Source organism: Schistocerca cancellata, chromosome 5 (genome assembly GCF_023864275.1).
Source record: "Schistocerca cancellata isolate TAMUIC-IGC-003103 chromosome 5, iqSchCanc2.1, whole genome shotgun sequence".
NCBI classification, from domain to species: Eukaryota; Metazoa; Arthropoda; class Insecta; order Orthoptera; family Acrididae; genus Schistocerca; species Schistocerca cancellata.
Genome location: NC_064630.1, coordinates 177303897 through 177321720, shown reverse-complemented (window position 1 = coordinate 177321720; position 17824 = coordinate 177303897). Strand labels below are relative to the sequence as shown.

At 42.5% G+C, this 17824-nt stretch overlaps 1 pseudogene; it reads right to left on the bottom strand.

Moving 5' to 3' along the window:
* Window positions 1-16152: 16152 nt before the first annotated feature.
* LOC126189750 (5S ribosomal RNA) lies at window positions 16153-16270 on the bottom strand (annotated as a pseudogene).
* Window positions 16271-17824: the final 1554 nt, after the last annotated feature.

The following is a 17824-nucleotide window of genomic DNA, read 5'->3' as shown; positions in this document are numbered from 1 at the left end:
TATACATAGCATCTGAAGGTAGTACATGATTTAGAGCAGGCTATGACCTTTCTGAAAAACGACCTTTTTTTTGCTGAGGCTTTAATCTACTGCTTTGATTGCCTTTTTGTTTCTGATGTGAGTTCCCATAGATGGCAAAAGCCCTCCGTACAAATCAGCTGAATTCTATTTAGAATGCTCAAAACATTGAAGAGAAATTCGTTTTGCGTAGTGCCAAGTATATATTGAACGTCTTGATTAACGTTTCTAAGTAAGTGGTATATGTAAAACATTTCAAGTGTTGGTGAGGGATGAACATGCTTCATCTAGCGTAAGCGAAGTTATTTTGCTTTAGATCACAATGTGATTGGTGCTGGTGATCACTACTGAAGCAGTGTCCTCCGTTGCGCCAATTGGGAACAAAGTGAAGTCATAAAACTGCGTCTCAAATTCCGTAGACGTAGTGACGGCCAATGCAGGCGCCAATTGGGAACAAAGTGAAGTCATAAAATTGCGTCTCAAATTCCATAGACGTAGGGACGGCCAATGCAGAATATTCTAATCTACGTACAATTCTTTTACATGCCAACATGTCACTAAAGTGAATTGGTACGAAAACCCAATACCTCTCATATCTCCCAAGTAAAGAAAACTGCCAAATCTTAAGCGGAGTCTTCACTTCTGATGATAAGTCAAAGTAGCCCATATCTAGCCGCAGCAGATGACAGGAAGACTGTACAAAGACTTTGAACACCAATTCTGAGTTTAACAACATCTCTGTTTGGTCATTCCATGTTGATTGCTGTATAAAGGATTTTCGTACTACGAGTACGTGAGTATAGAACGCACCAGCAGAAAAATGCTCCTATTGGAGCACAAAAAATTCCAATATGCTCCTGTTTATTTCAAAGACTCTGACTGAAAAGTGAGTTAGCAGCTGCCTCATTCTACCTTTCTCAGCACCATTAAAAATTTTCCCAAAATTTTTGGCATGTGCACAAATTCGCACCCTTTTTAATAAGCAGTTCACAACTCACTACCACAAGTCCCCTAACTGTAGCTGGGTCACGTCCATTAGTCCATCGTTATACGTCGCTCATACCCATCCAGTCCCACTTACGCATTCTCGCTCACTCACTCAGCAGCACAACTCTGTGTCATTATATCTTTGTGTCTCCCTCTCATTGTCTCCTGTGTCACAGCCACAGTTCCCTTCGTTCTGTCCTACTACTACAGTCTCATCTCACTTCCAGCCTCGTTCTTCCTCTCTCTCACTGCCAATATCTTATTCCTCGCTTCCTACTGCAGCCATGTCTTCTCACTATCACTATCTGTCTCCTCCTTGTCATTGTCATGTAATCTGTCTCTCATTATCACTGACTCTCAACCTACTTCTCCTTCCTTTTTCCCTTTATTCCTTCGTTCTCCTCCAATCTTTTTGCAGTACTGTTCCGTCACTGTCAACTATATTCCATTGTAACTGTGTCCCTCTCTTTCCTTTACACTGCCATTGTCCCCTTCGCTCTCTCTATAACTCAGTCACTGTCTACTATCTTACAGTATTTATTACTTTTTCGTCTCTTTGCCATTGCCACTGTCTCCTTCTTCTTCATCATAAAAAAGAACGAATATGTCCGCATGCCAGAACTTTTTCGAAAATTTTTAAAGGTGCTGAGGAAGGTAGAATGACGCAGCTGGTTCTCCACTCTTCAATCTGTCTGTTACCTATACCGCTTTTCGCCATTTTTGTTTTTCGTTAGATGTCTTCTTTCCGTGGTTCCCTTCTTTTCCCTGCTACAGCACATTATGTCACTCATACGAAAAGAACTTTATAGGTGAGTAAAGTTTTGATAATTGACTTTAATGAAATTGAAATAACACAGAACTAATTTGACACCTCAGACCGGATGTTAAGCGCAAAAAAAAAAAAAAAAAAAAATGTTCTTCAATAGTACAATGAGGGGTTCCTGGATGATAACTGAGACAATTTACAGCACGTTTCTCCGCCCTACGCCACTTTATAAACTACGTTTTCATCTCACAACGGAACTTATGTACGTATGTTACGTGTACAAGTAGGGTAACAGTGAACCCCTGTATCTCAGAAACGGATAAAGATATGAAGAGAATTTTCAAGGTTACTCGAGAACGGAATCTTAGGAATACATCGTAAAAATCAGAGCCATAGCCCTCTCGGAATCTGTGGCTGGGTTTTGGCGCTTAAAACCAGGTTTTTGGAGTGTTTCTGAATAACGGGAAAATATTTTTGAAAACGGGGAGATGGGTCTTCTAGAAAAATGCCTAGAGAATACACCGTTAAAATTTGACGCGGTTATTTATTATTTAGATTTCACGTCATAGTGGATTTTACATGTAGACGTTGGGTGATTCTGAATCTCTGTGTGTTTGAAGAGGAAAGTATTTGTGTTTACGTCTCGCCAGCAATGAGGTCATTAGAAGTGGAGCACATGTTCGGATTACGAAAGGATGGAGAAGGAAAGCGGACGCGTCCTTTTAACGGAACCATCCTGGTATTTACCACAATCTATTAAGGGATGTCACGAAAACCTAAATCAGATGGCCGGAACCGGCTTTGAACCGTCGTTCTCTAGAATGAGAGTCCAGCTTGCTAGCCACTGCGCTACCACGCTTAGTACCGTTTTTCTTTCAAACGGATGAAGATATTAAGATAATTTTCAAGGTTGCTCCAGAATTTGCATACTCTGGAACTTCAGAATATTTTTGGGGATTTCGGAGGACCCGCTCATGAACTAATGGGGCCTCCACATGTCCCATCAAGCCCACAGAAGACCACATTCAATGCAATTTGCTCCATTTGTCTAAGCAAGAGGAATTGTGTAATATTCACAAGTTGATCCTGCATTGTAGGATAGTGACTCAAAGAGGACTCTTGTACTGGGTATACAAATGCTTCCTAGTCCAAGGACTACCCAAGCATTTGACCCCGTCTTTTTATTACCAATAAAACTGGACTTACGAGCACCGGAAAATCCCACTTTTATGGGCGGCGTTTTGGAACATAGGTACACGTGTCGTCATTGTGTATACCGATAAGTCTGCAGGCTTTCGTAGCCGTAGTCACTGATTATAAGGCCTTCAGAGTCATGCGTCATATCCCTCTTCTTCACTCCCTCTGTTGCTACCTTCTTCAGGATTTCTTTGTTGTCCCTGGATAGCTGAGCACTGTCGAAAGACACTGTTGCGCTCAATTATAAAAGGCTATGTTTCCACGCATTTTCGAAGAAGGGCAGTTACCACCCGCCGTTGGTGGACCGTCATCATTGGGTAAATACTGAAAGCAGATACTGACAGAGGGGGATGGGGGGTTCGTGCTGGGGATCCTAAATACTACTGTCGTTGTGCCGCCTCGGTTGTTTGTTGGTAGCTGTTTATGTTCCTCTCTCGCCGCGGCCGGGAGTTTACCATAGTAGTAGCTTACAGCCGTCATCTCCATTGAAACTGCATTCTTTGATACTTGGACTGCTTCACGGATTTTCCTTCTATAAATAGTTCTTTCTCTTACAAGCACGCGTATGTTCTTAAAACCCATTACCTGGCCACTACCGCAGATATTACCTTTTGTCTTAAAAGTGTGTCGTGTTCGTGCTTGTTAATCCGTTATTTTATTGTCCTTGCAACAACCAAACGTCACTTCATACACTCTTCAATGTGGGAGCGACCAGGCCGGATGTAGTCTTTTATCTTGTGTTAACTGAAAAACGTTGTCTTTACACCACAATTCCGAAAGATTCTGCCTATGCAGTAGGTTACTCTACAAACAAACGGGAGATTTGCGGAATGTGCAAGAGGTTCCTCGTTCTTCTGTCTGCATTAACCCCTTCGCTTCCCTCGACACACGAAACTGGTAACTTCTGGCTGCATACAGAATCCATGTAATGCCAGATATACGCTTGTTAATAGTATGCTAGCTTTCAGCAGTCTGTCAGTATCTACCTCAGCGAGTTTCAGCGCTCTGTGCCGTCAGTTACTGAAGTTAGCTGTTGCTTCCTTAAGGTCTTCAGTGGAAGAACAGCAGCCTGCCAGGGTGGCCGAGCGGTTCTGGGCGCTACAGTCTGGAACCGCGCGACCGCTACGGTCGCACGTTCGAGTCCTGCCTTGGGCATGGATGTGTGTGATGTCCTTAGGTTAGTTAGGTTTAAGTAGTTCTAAGTTCTAGGGGACTGATGACCTCAGAAGTTAAGTCCCATAGTGCTCAGAGCCATTTGAACCATTTTTTAAGAACAGCAAAACAGTGTCGAAGCTCAGTTAAGTGTGTGTTTTTAGTCATTCTCGTCCTATCTATATTGAAACAATCTGTTTTATAGCTAACAGACGATTAATGGACTGTTAGCCCCTTGCAACACTAGGGTAGTACTGCACTATTTTGCAGAATCAATTTCACGCATGTGTTCCTGTTTGTATGCGTTTGGGCGCTGATGACCACGCTGTTTAGTGCCCGAAAACCTCAAACCACACACACACGTGTGTGTCCTACATGACACAGTAGATTTGTATCCTATGAAAACGTTTGTTCACATGTAAATAATCAATAGTAATTTGCTATTAGTTTTGGCAAATTTCGCTATTATCGAACTATAATAAGTGAAATAGCTCTAACAATAACAGTAAATAATAAGAACAATAATAATGATGGTAAGAATAACGGCCTGATGTAATGCAAATTAAGTAAAAACAATTCCTTAGTGTCAGAAGACTAGACGCTTCATAAATTGGAGAATACTTCGAAGGGAATCTGTCAGAACTTGAGGAAATTTCAAGCGATGATGAGTGACTACCTTCGGATTTCTTTATGTACGAAGGAGTATGCGACAAAACACTGGAAGAGTGTTATATTTTAAACTTGGAGATGATGAAATTGGCAAATACATTACCTGCAGGTTGTGTCGTGACTAGATGCTTTACGTACGCTGACCTGTTGGAATGTTTTCATTCTGCAGATGGAACCATGCAACTAAGCTGAATTTCAAGTGATAGTAGCTCCAACCTGACAATGAAATGCGACAGTCAGGCCAAGGTGCAATTGAACAGTCCGTATGAACAAATGCACAGATTTCTGTTGTCAAATTTATGACGATAACTTGCTCCGTCTGGAGAAGGGAAAATGTCTGCGGGACAACGCAAGCGGTGGTTAAAAATGACAGAAAGTAAATCACCATCAAAAGACCATTAATCGTTGAAAGCCACAACGAAAATATGGGCGGTGTCGATTTATTTGATCGCATCACTGCAGTGTACAGGCAAACTGTGAAACTAGAATGTGGACAGTCTACTTAGTATTTTTGTTTATTTTTTCTGTGTTCAGAATTAAATTTCCACTCTGCAGTGGAGTGTGCGCTTATATGAAACTTTTGGGCACATTATAGCTGTGTGCCGGACCGAGACTCGAACTCGGGACCTTTGCCTTTCGCGGGCAAGTGCTCTAGGTAGTGGTGGAAATGAAACTGTGAGAACAGGTCGTGAGTCGTGCTTGGGTAGAGCAGTTGCCCGCGAAAGACAAAGGCCCCGAGTTCGTCTCGGTCCGGTACACAGCTTTAATCTGCCAGGAAGTTTGTTTATATGGGCTAATCCACTTACTGAAAACAGGCGGAACGACCACATTGCTCTGAAAATGAAACGCGAAGAAATAATCGATTAACTGATGGTCAAGATTCAGATATCGAAGAGTTTAATCCATGCTGAAAAAGGAGTACAGACAAGAAAATTTAGATGCAGTATCCACCTCGCCAAGAGAAAAACAAACTCCCGGTGCAACTTCCAAGCCAATAGAAAAAGAAGACAGGAACATAACACATGCTAGTGATTGTTAGACTCATCACTACCGAATGCCTGGTTGCAAAACTATAAGAACAAGAGCGTACTGCACGGGACCGTTTTGAAGCAAACCACGTGAGATAAGGCCACAAATATCTTGTTTCACAGAACATCGTCTATGTGAAAAAGTGAACTAGTTTTCAAAGTACAATGACGTAATGCAATAATTTCTTTGTACTGGGTTGCTATTCATAGCAAGTTTACAAAATATAAAATCAGTATGTTACCGAACTCCATTTTTACAATCTGCTTTTCTTGAATACCCGTATGTTGTACACTACACTACACTAGTATCTTGGAAAATTCAGCCAATCACGTCTGAAAACAAATACAGATTCTTAACCCTGTTGGTGAAGGTTTTACATGCATTAGAAATATTTGTTGGATAAATGAACGTTCCTACTACAGTAACTGAAGAGCCTATTATTTTTACTGCTTCGTTTTAGGGCCATATTTATGCAAACGTCATCGTACCCTTTGGCCATCAAAGTTTCCCTAATTAAATCTAGTTCCGATCGCTAAAACTTATTGTCACTGTTGCGGAATGCACACAAAGAGATATTCAAAACACCTTGCTTTTGAGCTGTGTGGTGGTGCGAAGCGGTTTCTAGTTACCTGTTTCTGTTGGTAGGTTTTCTATAAAATCTGTGCGTTACTGCTTTGTCGGATCTTCTGTGGATTAGCACCACCTCGCTCTCCACCCCCGTATGAAGCTGACATTCCGAGGAATGTTGTTCAGAAAAACGTGGAATTTATGTAGCTCTTCCTTGTTGGGTGGCTATGTAACAAGGGTGATATGCACATAGCGAAGCTAGCGACATTGCTTAAGTTCCGTGTAGCATAGTGAATCTTGCTCGAAATGCTCATGAAACGTGACTTGCTACAGACGACAAGGGTGAGCAGTGTTATTTAGTGCATTTTCCTAGAAATGCTCCATGAAATGTGACTTGCAACAGACGGCAAGGGTGAACCAGTAGCAGCGCCGTTACGCTGTTCGTAAAATTCCCGATCATATTAAAATACAGTAGAGCGTCGATTATCCGAACGTCGGTCAACCGAGCGACCGCTTAACCGAACTGTGTACTCGCTTGCACCTGTTACTCTCCCACCCTACCGTCCATCATCCCCCTCACTCCCACAGCAAGTTTCCCACAGTAGTCGCCCCACTGGGCATGGAATAATGTAAAGGAAAAGAATTTGAAGAAAGCCTGGAATAAATTTTCGACACAGAAGAAAATTCACAAGGTATGATTGAAAATGACGAACAGAATGATATGTCCGAAATTCTCGGTATGCTAAAAGAAATAGATTGCCACGAATGTGATGAAGAAGACGTTCATGAATGGATGAATATCGATGATGCAGAAACAGGACACCAAATAATGCAGGACAGCGAGATTGTAAACGTCGTCACTGATAAAGATGACGCCGCCAGCATCTTATCAATCAGTGCTCCAGAAAGTGAAGATGAAAGTATACCAACAGCTTCTGAGGCGTTCACTTGTTTAGATACTGCCTTGCGATGGTTTGAAGCCCAAGATGAAAGTGACCAGTTTCAGATATCTGTAATGAAAAAAGTACGTGACTTAGCTGCTCGTAAGCGTGTAGGCTTGCTTAGACAGACGAAAATAAAGGATTTTTTAAACGTTAATTTTGTATGCTGTGTGTATTGTTCATGCAAAATGCGTATGTAATATGTATCTATTTTTGTTTAATAAACTGTGCCACATGCTATATATTCCTACTGAAGTTGCCTTTGTATGTTACTTTGTAATACTAAAAGAGATGCCTGTTTTTATGAATAAATTTACTGTACAGTACTTCTTTTTGGCAAATAAACATGTACAGTTCGATTATCCAAACAAACTAGTTTTCCGAACACCCATGTCCCCCAATTGCTTCGGATAATCGACGCTCTACTGTATAAGCGACAAGCATGCTAACAGCAAGTCACATGAAACGGGTTAACTTGCAATGTTTGCTACGGTGTTCACTATTGAGATGTTACATAAGCAAGATACAGTACTTGTAATGTCCCTATATAAAGTAATATGGTTGTGATATTCCGGCTACGAGCACCAGCGATGATGCGCTACCGTAATTTGAAACGACAACGCTCTTTGCTTTGACGACAACGTTCTTTGCTGAAAGAAAAAAGGGAGGAGCATCTATGTTTTCTTGTAATTGTTGGAAATAATGCCAACTGGACTTTTTTTGTGTGTGTGTGTGAGAGAGAGAGAGAAGTAATGTGAAGTGCAGAGGTCAACATGTAATCGCGATTATCAAGAATAAAAATTTTAATTTGTGTAAAAGGTACAATCGCTTATGAACTTTTATTCAATGTTGGATCCCCGGACCTTCATAAGAACTGTTAGTGTATTTTGCAATACAGTTCATAGTGATTTCTTCGCGAATTAACAATACTGGGCGAATCTGCTACTATCACGGTCCGAACGATGTGCAATATTTCGCCGTCAGCTTGTGTGTTCAAGACGTTCTCTAAGCGACCAATTTCTTTGTCAGAAGATACCATACTGCCACTGCTTGTTCAACCTTCTCATTTTGAAAGTGTTTTCCAGAAAATCTTACGGCGACTGTGAGTACTTTCGTGGCCAAGAGAGAGACGAAGTCTTCATCACGAGTTGTAGCAGTTTACTCCAGCCTTGCCTGGCGTTCTCTGAGAACTGGAGAAGCAAAAACCTCCGAAAGCCAACTCGTCCTGTACCAAACCCCTTCTCTCCTTACAGTAGCCACAAAGGAGACATATTCATCTGTAGTCAATTTTTTCACAGATTTTTTAATCGTAGACAGGTAAAAATTTTGTAATGTATGCATCTAGGCAAAAAATGCAAGAGTTATTTTTTTAATGCAGTACCTGTCTTATCTTTGTCAAATACAAAAAGTCAAAGAGCAAGCAAGTTAATTAAAGTTAATTAGTAATATTTTCTTTACAACGTAGAAGCAGTCTCATTTCACAGCGAAGCTCATCAGTGTGTCAGTGTCTGCAATATTTCCAAAAATTTCGTTTATCGTACAGGAAGCTTCCGTTTCCCTGATAAATTTCTAGCTAAAAAGTACGTTGAAAAATTAGGTCGATTGTGCACATATTACGGCTAAAGATACGACCAACAGCTGATCGTAGCTGTGGAATAAGAGAATCATATTCGTGTTTCCGAATCTTGCTAAACTTTGGCTGCACTATGCGTTGGTGACAAAGAAAATTTTTGCACGGGGCTGGACTCAAACCCGGATCTTCCGCTTGACTTTACTATAGAACAGTGTTGTGTTTGATACTCAATATTCACTTTGAAGGTAGGTAAATGTCGTTTGTAACACTAAATAATATCATGAACAGCAGCCCACAGGAGAAGAGAGTACTTAGGTTATTTCTTCAAATTTTTCTTTTTCAGATAGAATGTCCGTATCTTCATCTAAAAAAGGAAGCAGGAATGATGACAGCATACTTTTTTCAAGCCCAAATTTTGAATCAGTTGTTATTCAAGCGGTAGGTGACGACGGCGATTTCCTGTGAGATATAAAAGCTGCTTCGGAAGAAGACCATGAAATTGTTCCTGTTTGGATGAAGAAGTAGTGATGGTGATGACCATGATCATGATCATGATGATGACGTAGGTAATAACGCCTCTGGACAAATAACTAATGAATCTGCTGACGTATATATTGCCGCAAATGGTATTCTATGGAATAAAAGCCCCCCTACCGACCCCCCCCCCCCCCCCCAGTGAGAAAAAAGGCCTGCACACTAGTTGGTAAAATTTATACCAGGAACAGCAAAGGACATAACCACTTACACTTCAAAAAATGCTTGGGTTTTATATTTGCCATTGTGAATGAAATTGTGAGATGCACAAATCTAGATGCAAGAATAGTTTGTTTATCAAGAAAAATAAACTGGCACGATGTAACTACAGAAGAAATGTTCGCCTTCTGCGAAATTTTGCTTTATATTGAAGCAGCTAAAGGCTGAGATGATCCAAGCAGGGAATTTTTTCTGTTGGACTTGGTCCAACCATTTGTGATCAGCAGGTCTTCTAATCGCCTTTTACAGAAATCCATATAACTGGATATGGAGAACTTAATTACTATTCCTCAATCACAAAACAGTAGTAACAGCAGCAACAGTACGGTTAATCTTCGGAAGAGACGGTGTACACTGTGTCCTGCTTCAAAGGGCAGAAAAATAGATAGTATGCTGTAAGTCTACAAAAAGTGTGTGCCAGGATCATAGCAGTCTTGTGTGCAACAACTGTAAAATATGTGATCCTTTTTACTTTAATTATTTGTTCTTTGTCAGTATGATAATCATCAATCTGCGGACAAGTGATAAATAACGGTTATGGCTTATGTTCCAGATGTCGTAACGCAATTTATTCAAAGAACATTACTCAGGATTAAGAAATATACACTTTTTTATTGAATGATGCTGTTAAAAATCACATGTCTTAAACTGATAAGCCTTAAAACAAAATATTTTTGTGTGATAAAATACTTGTTTACATTCATAATCTTATATTATACATAACGGGTGCAATGGACTTGGGGTTCGTAAATGTACAAATGATATACATCATGCATAGAGGGGCTAACGCATGTTATTTGCTACATAACTACGTACGAAACATACGTGTACAATATTTACACGTACATTGTACTGATGTCCTAAAGTTCATGAGAATATTCCACAACGAATAGTACAGAAACGTATTTATCAATTACTGTGTAGATGAAGGCGCTCTGTCGTGGCAGTTGGATTACACCCTCTCTATCACGCAGGGTGAGTCAGCTGCCCCTACTGTTGTCGTTTTATGCAACCCGCAACTTCATACCTTGCCTCCGTAAACCACGCGCGAGATTTGCATAGTCTCAAGCACGTCACGAGCAAACTATTAGTCCTACGGAAATAAATGAACAGGACCCTTTTGTAAGAAATGCAATGTAGTTTAATTTTGTATTGGCATAATTTTTTCGCTAAAGGGAGAAGTTTTCGAGTTATTCAAGAAAAACTTTCAATAGTGACCTTCAAACGCACCCCTTCTCCCACATTCAGCCCTCAGCGTATGTTGTTCATGTCTCTCCCTCCTACTACTGTTCAAACATTTGTGATTGCATGAATTATTTTCCACATTCCAATATTTTGGTCTTCGTTGACTGGCCTTATTACTCCACCAACTTAGTCGATTACTTACAAATTTGTGTAAGTGATGTTTGTGTACATTTTACGTAACAATTTCGTGAATTTTAACGACATAAAACCAACAATTACAACATTGTATTCGTTTGGCCGTCTGACTACGAAACCACCGTGCTTGTAAGGATCAATTTGGATCGAATTATCAACAAAACTAAATTCAGAGTAAAGTTTACAATAGCCCTTTTTCATTCATTACGCTCACGGGCAGGTTTAAATTATTAACGTTAACGAAATAGTCTACTAAGTTGGTGACGTAATAGCCCAATCAATAAGAGACCAAATAAGGTCGAGCATCGGGAATAGTTCGTACAGTCTGAAATTTTTGTAAGTCGTAGGAGAGTGCCACGAATAACACACATACTAGAAACCCTGACCGAAAACGTATCCAAGTACAAAATTTAGCTATATTAAATTTGCTACAAAAAATACTTTTCATTTTTTCTGTAGGACTAACAGTTCGCGCGTAGCAAGTGAGAGAATTTGGATATCTCGCTCTTGGTTTATTAAGGTCATTTATAACATAGCGGGTTGCTTAAAACGACGGAGGTAGGGGCAGCTGTATCACCCCGTATACACATGTGTTAACAAAATATAAATAAAGGTAAAATAACTTACACCGTGTGTTTTGGGACGTGTGGTGTTGTGTATTCGCTGCCAGCGAACATCAAAGTACTTTCCCCCTACATTTTCTTTTGCGGGTTTTTATCTGTATGTTCTTCGGACGATAAACAAGTCCCACAAAGCAGACCTCTTCCTAAATTTTATAATGTATTTTTCCGTATCGAAGTCCATGATGACAGAAAATTCCTCTGCAGTAACGCAGCAATAGACAAATAAACAAATGTGAAACACCTACACAGATGTAACCGTGTCGACGGGTGGTCTTATACTGGCAGTGTACGGTGCGACGTGTCCCATGCAACTGCACGCAACTTCGGCCGCAGCGCTCATTGGCCGCAGGCTAGTCCCAGGACAAAATAACGACCGAGCGGACGGCTGGTCTCTTCGACTGCGTGTGCGTTGCTATTGGTTTTCGGAGAGTGTAACGGCAGTTAGGACGATACAAATGTAAGGAGAAAATCTCCGACTCAGCTGCGTTGTACTTTCGCAATCCATTTAATCTTGGTCGCATCAGATTAGTCGCAAGTCTTGTTCCAGCGGCTACATTAGTGCGCCACCATCCTTAATCCCGTTCAGTATAGGTCTCATCGGACATTCTCCTTTATGGACTATTCGGTCGACAGTATATTCTGGGTGAGACAGGTGAAAGTGGCGACAGACCCTTGGTAGAAAAGCTCAACAGGCTGGAAACTGAGAAAGGATTTTTCTACCTTTCTTACGACCTTTTTTGTCACATCACATCTGTACACGAATCAACACGGTGTTTGAAAACATCCTTAGTGAAAAACTCGGCTTTCCCTTGAATGAAGAGCAACAGGCAGGCTTCGTGTTTCTAGATTTCCAGAAAGAGCTTAACACAGTGCCCCACCGTAGACTGTTTAAGAAAGTATGAGCATATGGAGTAAGTTACCGGATATGTGAGTGGCTCGAAGACTTCTTAAGTCATAGAACCCAGTGTGTTGTCCTCGACAGCGAATCTCATCAGAAATACACTCCTGGAAATGGAAAAAAGAACACATTGACACCGGTGTGTCAGACCCACCATACTTGCTCCGGACACTGCGAGAGGGCTGTACAAGCAATGATCACACGCACGGCACAGCGGACACACCAGGAACCGCGGTGTTGGCCGTCGAATGGCGCTAGCTGCGCAGCATTTGTGCACCGCCGCCGTCAGTGTCAGCCAGTTTGCCGTGGCATACGGAGCTCCATCGCAGTCTTTAACACTGGTAGCATGCCGCGACAGCGTGGACGTGAACCGTATGTGCAGTTGACGGACTTTGAGCGAGGGCGTATAGTGGGCATGCGGGAGGCCGGGTGGACGTACCGCCGAATTGCTCAACACGTGAGGCGTGAGGTCTCCACAGTACATCGATGTTGTCGCCAGTGGTCGGCGGAAGGTGCACGTGCCCGTCGACCTGGGACCGGACCGCAGCGACGCACGGATGCACGCCAAGACCGTAGGATCCTACGCAGTGCCGTAGGGGACCGCACCGCCACTTCCCAGCAAATTAGGGACACTGTTGCTCCTGGGGTATCGGCGAGGACCATTCGCAACCGTCTCCATGAAGCTGGGCTACGGTCCCGCACACCGTTAGGCCGTCTTCCGCTCACGCCCCAACATCGTGCAGCCCGCCTCCAGTGGTGTCGCGACAGGCGTGAATGGAGGGACGAATGGAGACGTGTCGTCTTCAGCGATGAGAGTCGCTTCTGCCTTGGTGCCAATGATGGTCGTATGCGTGTTTGGCGCCGTGCAGGTGAGCGCCACAATCAGGACTGCATACGACCGAGGCATACAGGGCCAACACCCGGCATCATGGTGTGGGGAGCGATCTCCTACACTGGCCGTACACCACTGGTGATCGTCGAGGGGACACTGAATAGTGCACGGTACATCCAAACCGTCATCGAACCCATCGTTCTACCATTCCTAGACCGGCAAGGGAACTTGCTGTTCCAACAGGACAATGCACGTCCGCATGTATCCCGTGCCACCCAACGTGCTCTAGAAGGTGTAAGTCAACTACCTTGGCCAGCAAGATCTCCGGATCTGTCCCCCATTGAGCATGTTTGGGACTTAATGAAGCGTCGTCTCACGCGGTCTGCACGTCCAGCACGAACGCTGGTCCAACTGAGGCGCCAGGTGGAAATGGCATGGCAAGCCGTTCCACAGGACTACATCCAGCATCTCTACGATCGTCTCCATGGGAGAATAGCAGCCTGCATTGCTGCGAAAGGTGGATATACACTGTACTAGTGCCGACATTGTGCATGCTCTGTTGCCTGTGTCTATGTGCCGGTGGTTCTGTCAGTGTGATCATGTGATGTATCTGACCCCAGGAATGTGTCAATAAAGTTTCCCCTTCCTGGGACAATGAATTCACGGTGTTCTTATTTCAATTTCCAGGAGTGTATTATAAAAACAAACTCCTCGCACGTTTTGGTTATTTTTCAGGTGCTGTCTCTCAAAACTGATATCAACGTCTCGACGGAGCAGCACGCTGGAGTGTGTGCGCCGCCCTTGCTTGTAATTAAAGCGATGGTGTTCAATATCTATCGATCTTCTCCACTTATAAATACAGCGACTGCACCACTCGATAACGCGATGGCTCCCTTGATCAGAAATGATAACCGAAAGTCCTTTGAATGTTCGTGACAGACTTTTCAGTTTACGCGAACTTGCTGACTGTAGTTCTTATGCCCGGCTTGAGAACGGGTATTCAAACGTTGAAAATATAGTCTTGAATCATAAATCCATCATATAAATGATGTATGCGACACGAAAAATTGAAGTTGAATTAAAGTTTATTGTTCTTCGTAATTATTTGTCCCTACACTGAGCACGCACACCGATTTTTCATTGTAAGTTCTTCGTGATTGCGTTTATCTGTTGCCTACTCAAGTCTAATAATTTAGTTTATGTCGGCGATCAGTCTCTTTCTGTGTCCTTTTATGTTCGTGACTACTAAGTATCACGAAGGCTAAGTCCCATTACAAATCAGCAATCAAACGAGTTATTTTCTGTCACATATATCGACTATCCAGTTATCTGTCTAAACGGTAAAGATGATTTTACTTCAGTCCGACTTCTGACTAATACTTCCAGTCGTAAAACTTATAAACTTCAGATCGGTTTTAAAACAATCTAGTAGCGCTTAACATGCGTATTACTATTGCAAGAGTGCAAGAGAGAAGTGAAGTTAACATCTCCATTGCCGAGTTACATTGTAGTCTCAGCGAACTTACAGCTCGATGCGGCTACAACTCTCTCCTAGGATAAATGTTATCTTCGGTCAGTTTATGGTCTGAGCTTTAACCTTCGTAAATAATAGTTTTTGAATTCTTTCTTTAAAGTTTCTTTTGTATCATATGGTATTCTTCCATTCAGTCCTTTCTTTATGATAACCATTAGTATTTACATAACATTCCTGTTAATCAAATTGTCAAGAGTGTGAACTTTGATGTCAGTAGCTGTCATCACTGCCAGGATGACTGATTTTTCTATTTCTTTTCGCAACAAAATGGTGTTCATTATGGGTTCTATAATTGGAGTGTTACAGATTGTGGTAAGCTTTATTGGGGGAATTTTAGGAAAGTGTGGATCATCTGCAAAGGAGACCGGATATAGGACATTGGTGTGACCTATTCTTGGGTACTGCTCGAGTGTTTGGGGTCCGCACCGGGTCGGATTAAAGAAAGACATCGGAGAAAGTCAAAGGCGGAATGGTATATTTGTTACCGATAGGATTGAACAACACGCAAGTCTTAAGGAGATGCTTCGGTAAATGAAATGGGAATCACTGGAGGTAAGGCAACATTCTTTTTGAGGAACACTACTGAAAAAATTTACAAGAACCGACATTTCACGTTGTCTGCAGGACGATTCTGCTGCCGCCAACACACATTTCGCGTAACATCCACGAAGATACGAGGCATTAGGGGTCATACGAAGGAACAAGAATGGAAATGACCAAAAATAGTAGTACAGGGAAACCTCTGCCATGCACTGTACGGTGAGTTGCGGAGTATGTTTGTAGATATAGATGTAGAGCTTACGGTGCACCGGCTCTGCCAACAGTTGTTCCATCTTCTTGTTGTGCTCAGCTTTATCCAAAACAAAAGGTGCATTTCCTCTGTCCACTCTGGTGATCACGATGCGTTCATTCCTCTTGAATTCATAAAGACTCTTCCTTTTCTCCGCTAATATCCTTCAGTCGCTTCGCTTTACACAGAATTCTTCATACCTTCTGTCTTATTTCCTCTGCCTGAATCATTTAACTCCGTCCAAACAGGCATTGGAAGGCCCAACGGGACCGACCGGCCGCCGTGTCATCATCAGCCCACAGACGTCACTGGATGCGGATATGGAGGGGCATGTGGTCAGCACACCACTCTCCCGGCCGTATGTCAGTTTACGAGACCGGAGCCGCTACTTCTCACTCAAGTAGCTCCTTCGCTTTCATCACAAGGGCTGAGTGCATCCCGCTTGCCAACAGCACTCGGCAAACCGGATGGTCACCCATCCAAGTGCTAGCCCAGCCCGACAGCGCTTAACTTGGGTGATCTGACGGGAACCGGTGTTACCACTGCGGTAAGGCCGTTGACTGCCTGAATAACTGAAAGAGACAAATAACATGCTTCGTCTACGCTGATGATTTCTTCCATGGGAATTCACGTGTAGTCGTGAAATTGAGACGTTTCCTTAGCACTGCGATAGCTTCTTCACCGAGTACTTCAGACGAAAGGCATAATGCCACTCGTTTTCGTTCAAGAATGGCTCCTTCCCCGTGCACTTTACTTGCTAATTTGTTGTATATCTCTTTTTGCTTCAGAGGACTGACACTCGATGGCCCCGCAGAATGATTAAGAAATAGTATGACTGAAATATGACACGGCATAACGACTAAAAAGATTTTTATCAACAGAAACGCGTTCTATAATTGTACCACAGATTGCACCTGCGATATAGGTCTAGGAACGTTGACATAAGGTCGTGAGAAGACAAATTACATAATTTAGCTAGAAGCTACTTTCATTAACGATACACTCACTCTACATCTAACGTCAGATTTAGGGGAACCTTCACAACGTTGACAATCAGAGATCCTTGACGCTGTCGTAGTTAAGCAGGCCACAACGTCATGCCAAGAAGTGGCATAATTGTATCGAACACTTATGAGATACAATTAGAAAGTAAACCGTTTGGACTCTCCTGTTATCATTGATTTCGACATAACCTCGTGAGAACGATTAGATGAGACTTTTTCCTTTTGCAGAGAAAGGGCAGTATAGGATTTTTGCATGATATCATATCTATAGATGGTTGTCGATGATGGCGTCTTTCACTACTAATCAAACAGTCGTGGTTCCTGGATTCGAACTCATCCACTGGTTAAATTTTAAATAAAACTCATCAGCAATGATGACTGAAGACTTGCAGCATAAAAAGTCACCTTCATTCTGCCAACGGCCCTGTCAAAGAGGATAGAGGAGTGGGAGGAGATTCAAGGCACTCCCCTGCACTTGGGGTTGGAAACTGCCCCTAAAGGGATGAAGACTTAGGAATGATTACGGCATGAAGAGGGTATGGTAACCGCCTCTCTAGAGACACATGAAGTGTATCCGCGGGGCATGCTGTCTGTAAATGGAAAAGAGTCATGATTAGTCCCTCATTCGGATTTCTGAAGGGGACTGCCAAAGGAGAAGTAACTACAAGAAAAAGATGGAATAACCAACGACGTGATTTTACGAGTCGGAGCTTGGAATGTTAGAAATGTGAAAAAGCAAAGTGAAAAGTTTCAATCTAGATATTACGAGGTTACGCGTATTTAGGCGAGCTAATCGGCCTCTCAGAATTGGTAAGAGGTGAATTCTCTTGTGCAGCTGGGTGTTGGTGGACAGCCCCGGAGCCGTCAAAGCGCCGCAGCTGGTCCAGAGCCAGCGACTATTACTGGCGACCGCAGGTGCGAGTTGCGGGCATAAAGGTTTCATCGGAAATGGGAGGAAAATCCCGTTTAGATGCGGCGTCGATCGCTTAGGACGACCAGCTATTCTCCCAACAATCGTGGGCCTTGAGACAAACTGAAAGATGGCTTCTTACAGCTTTTTAAGAGTCTACAACAATTTATAATCAAATATTAATGCAAATCTGAATACTTT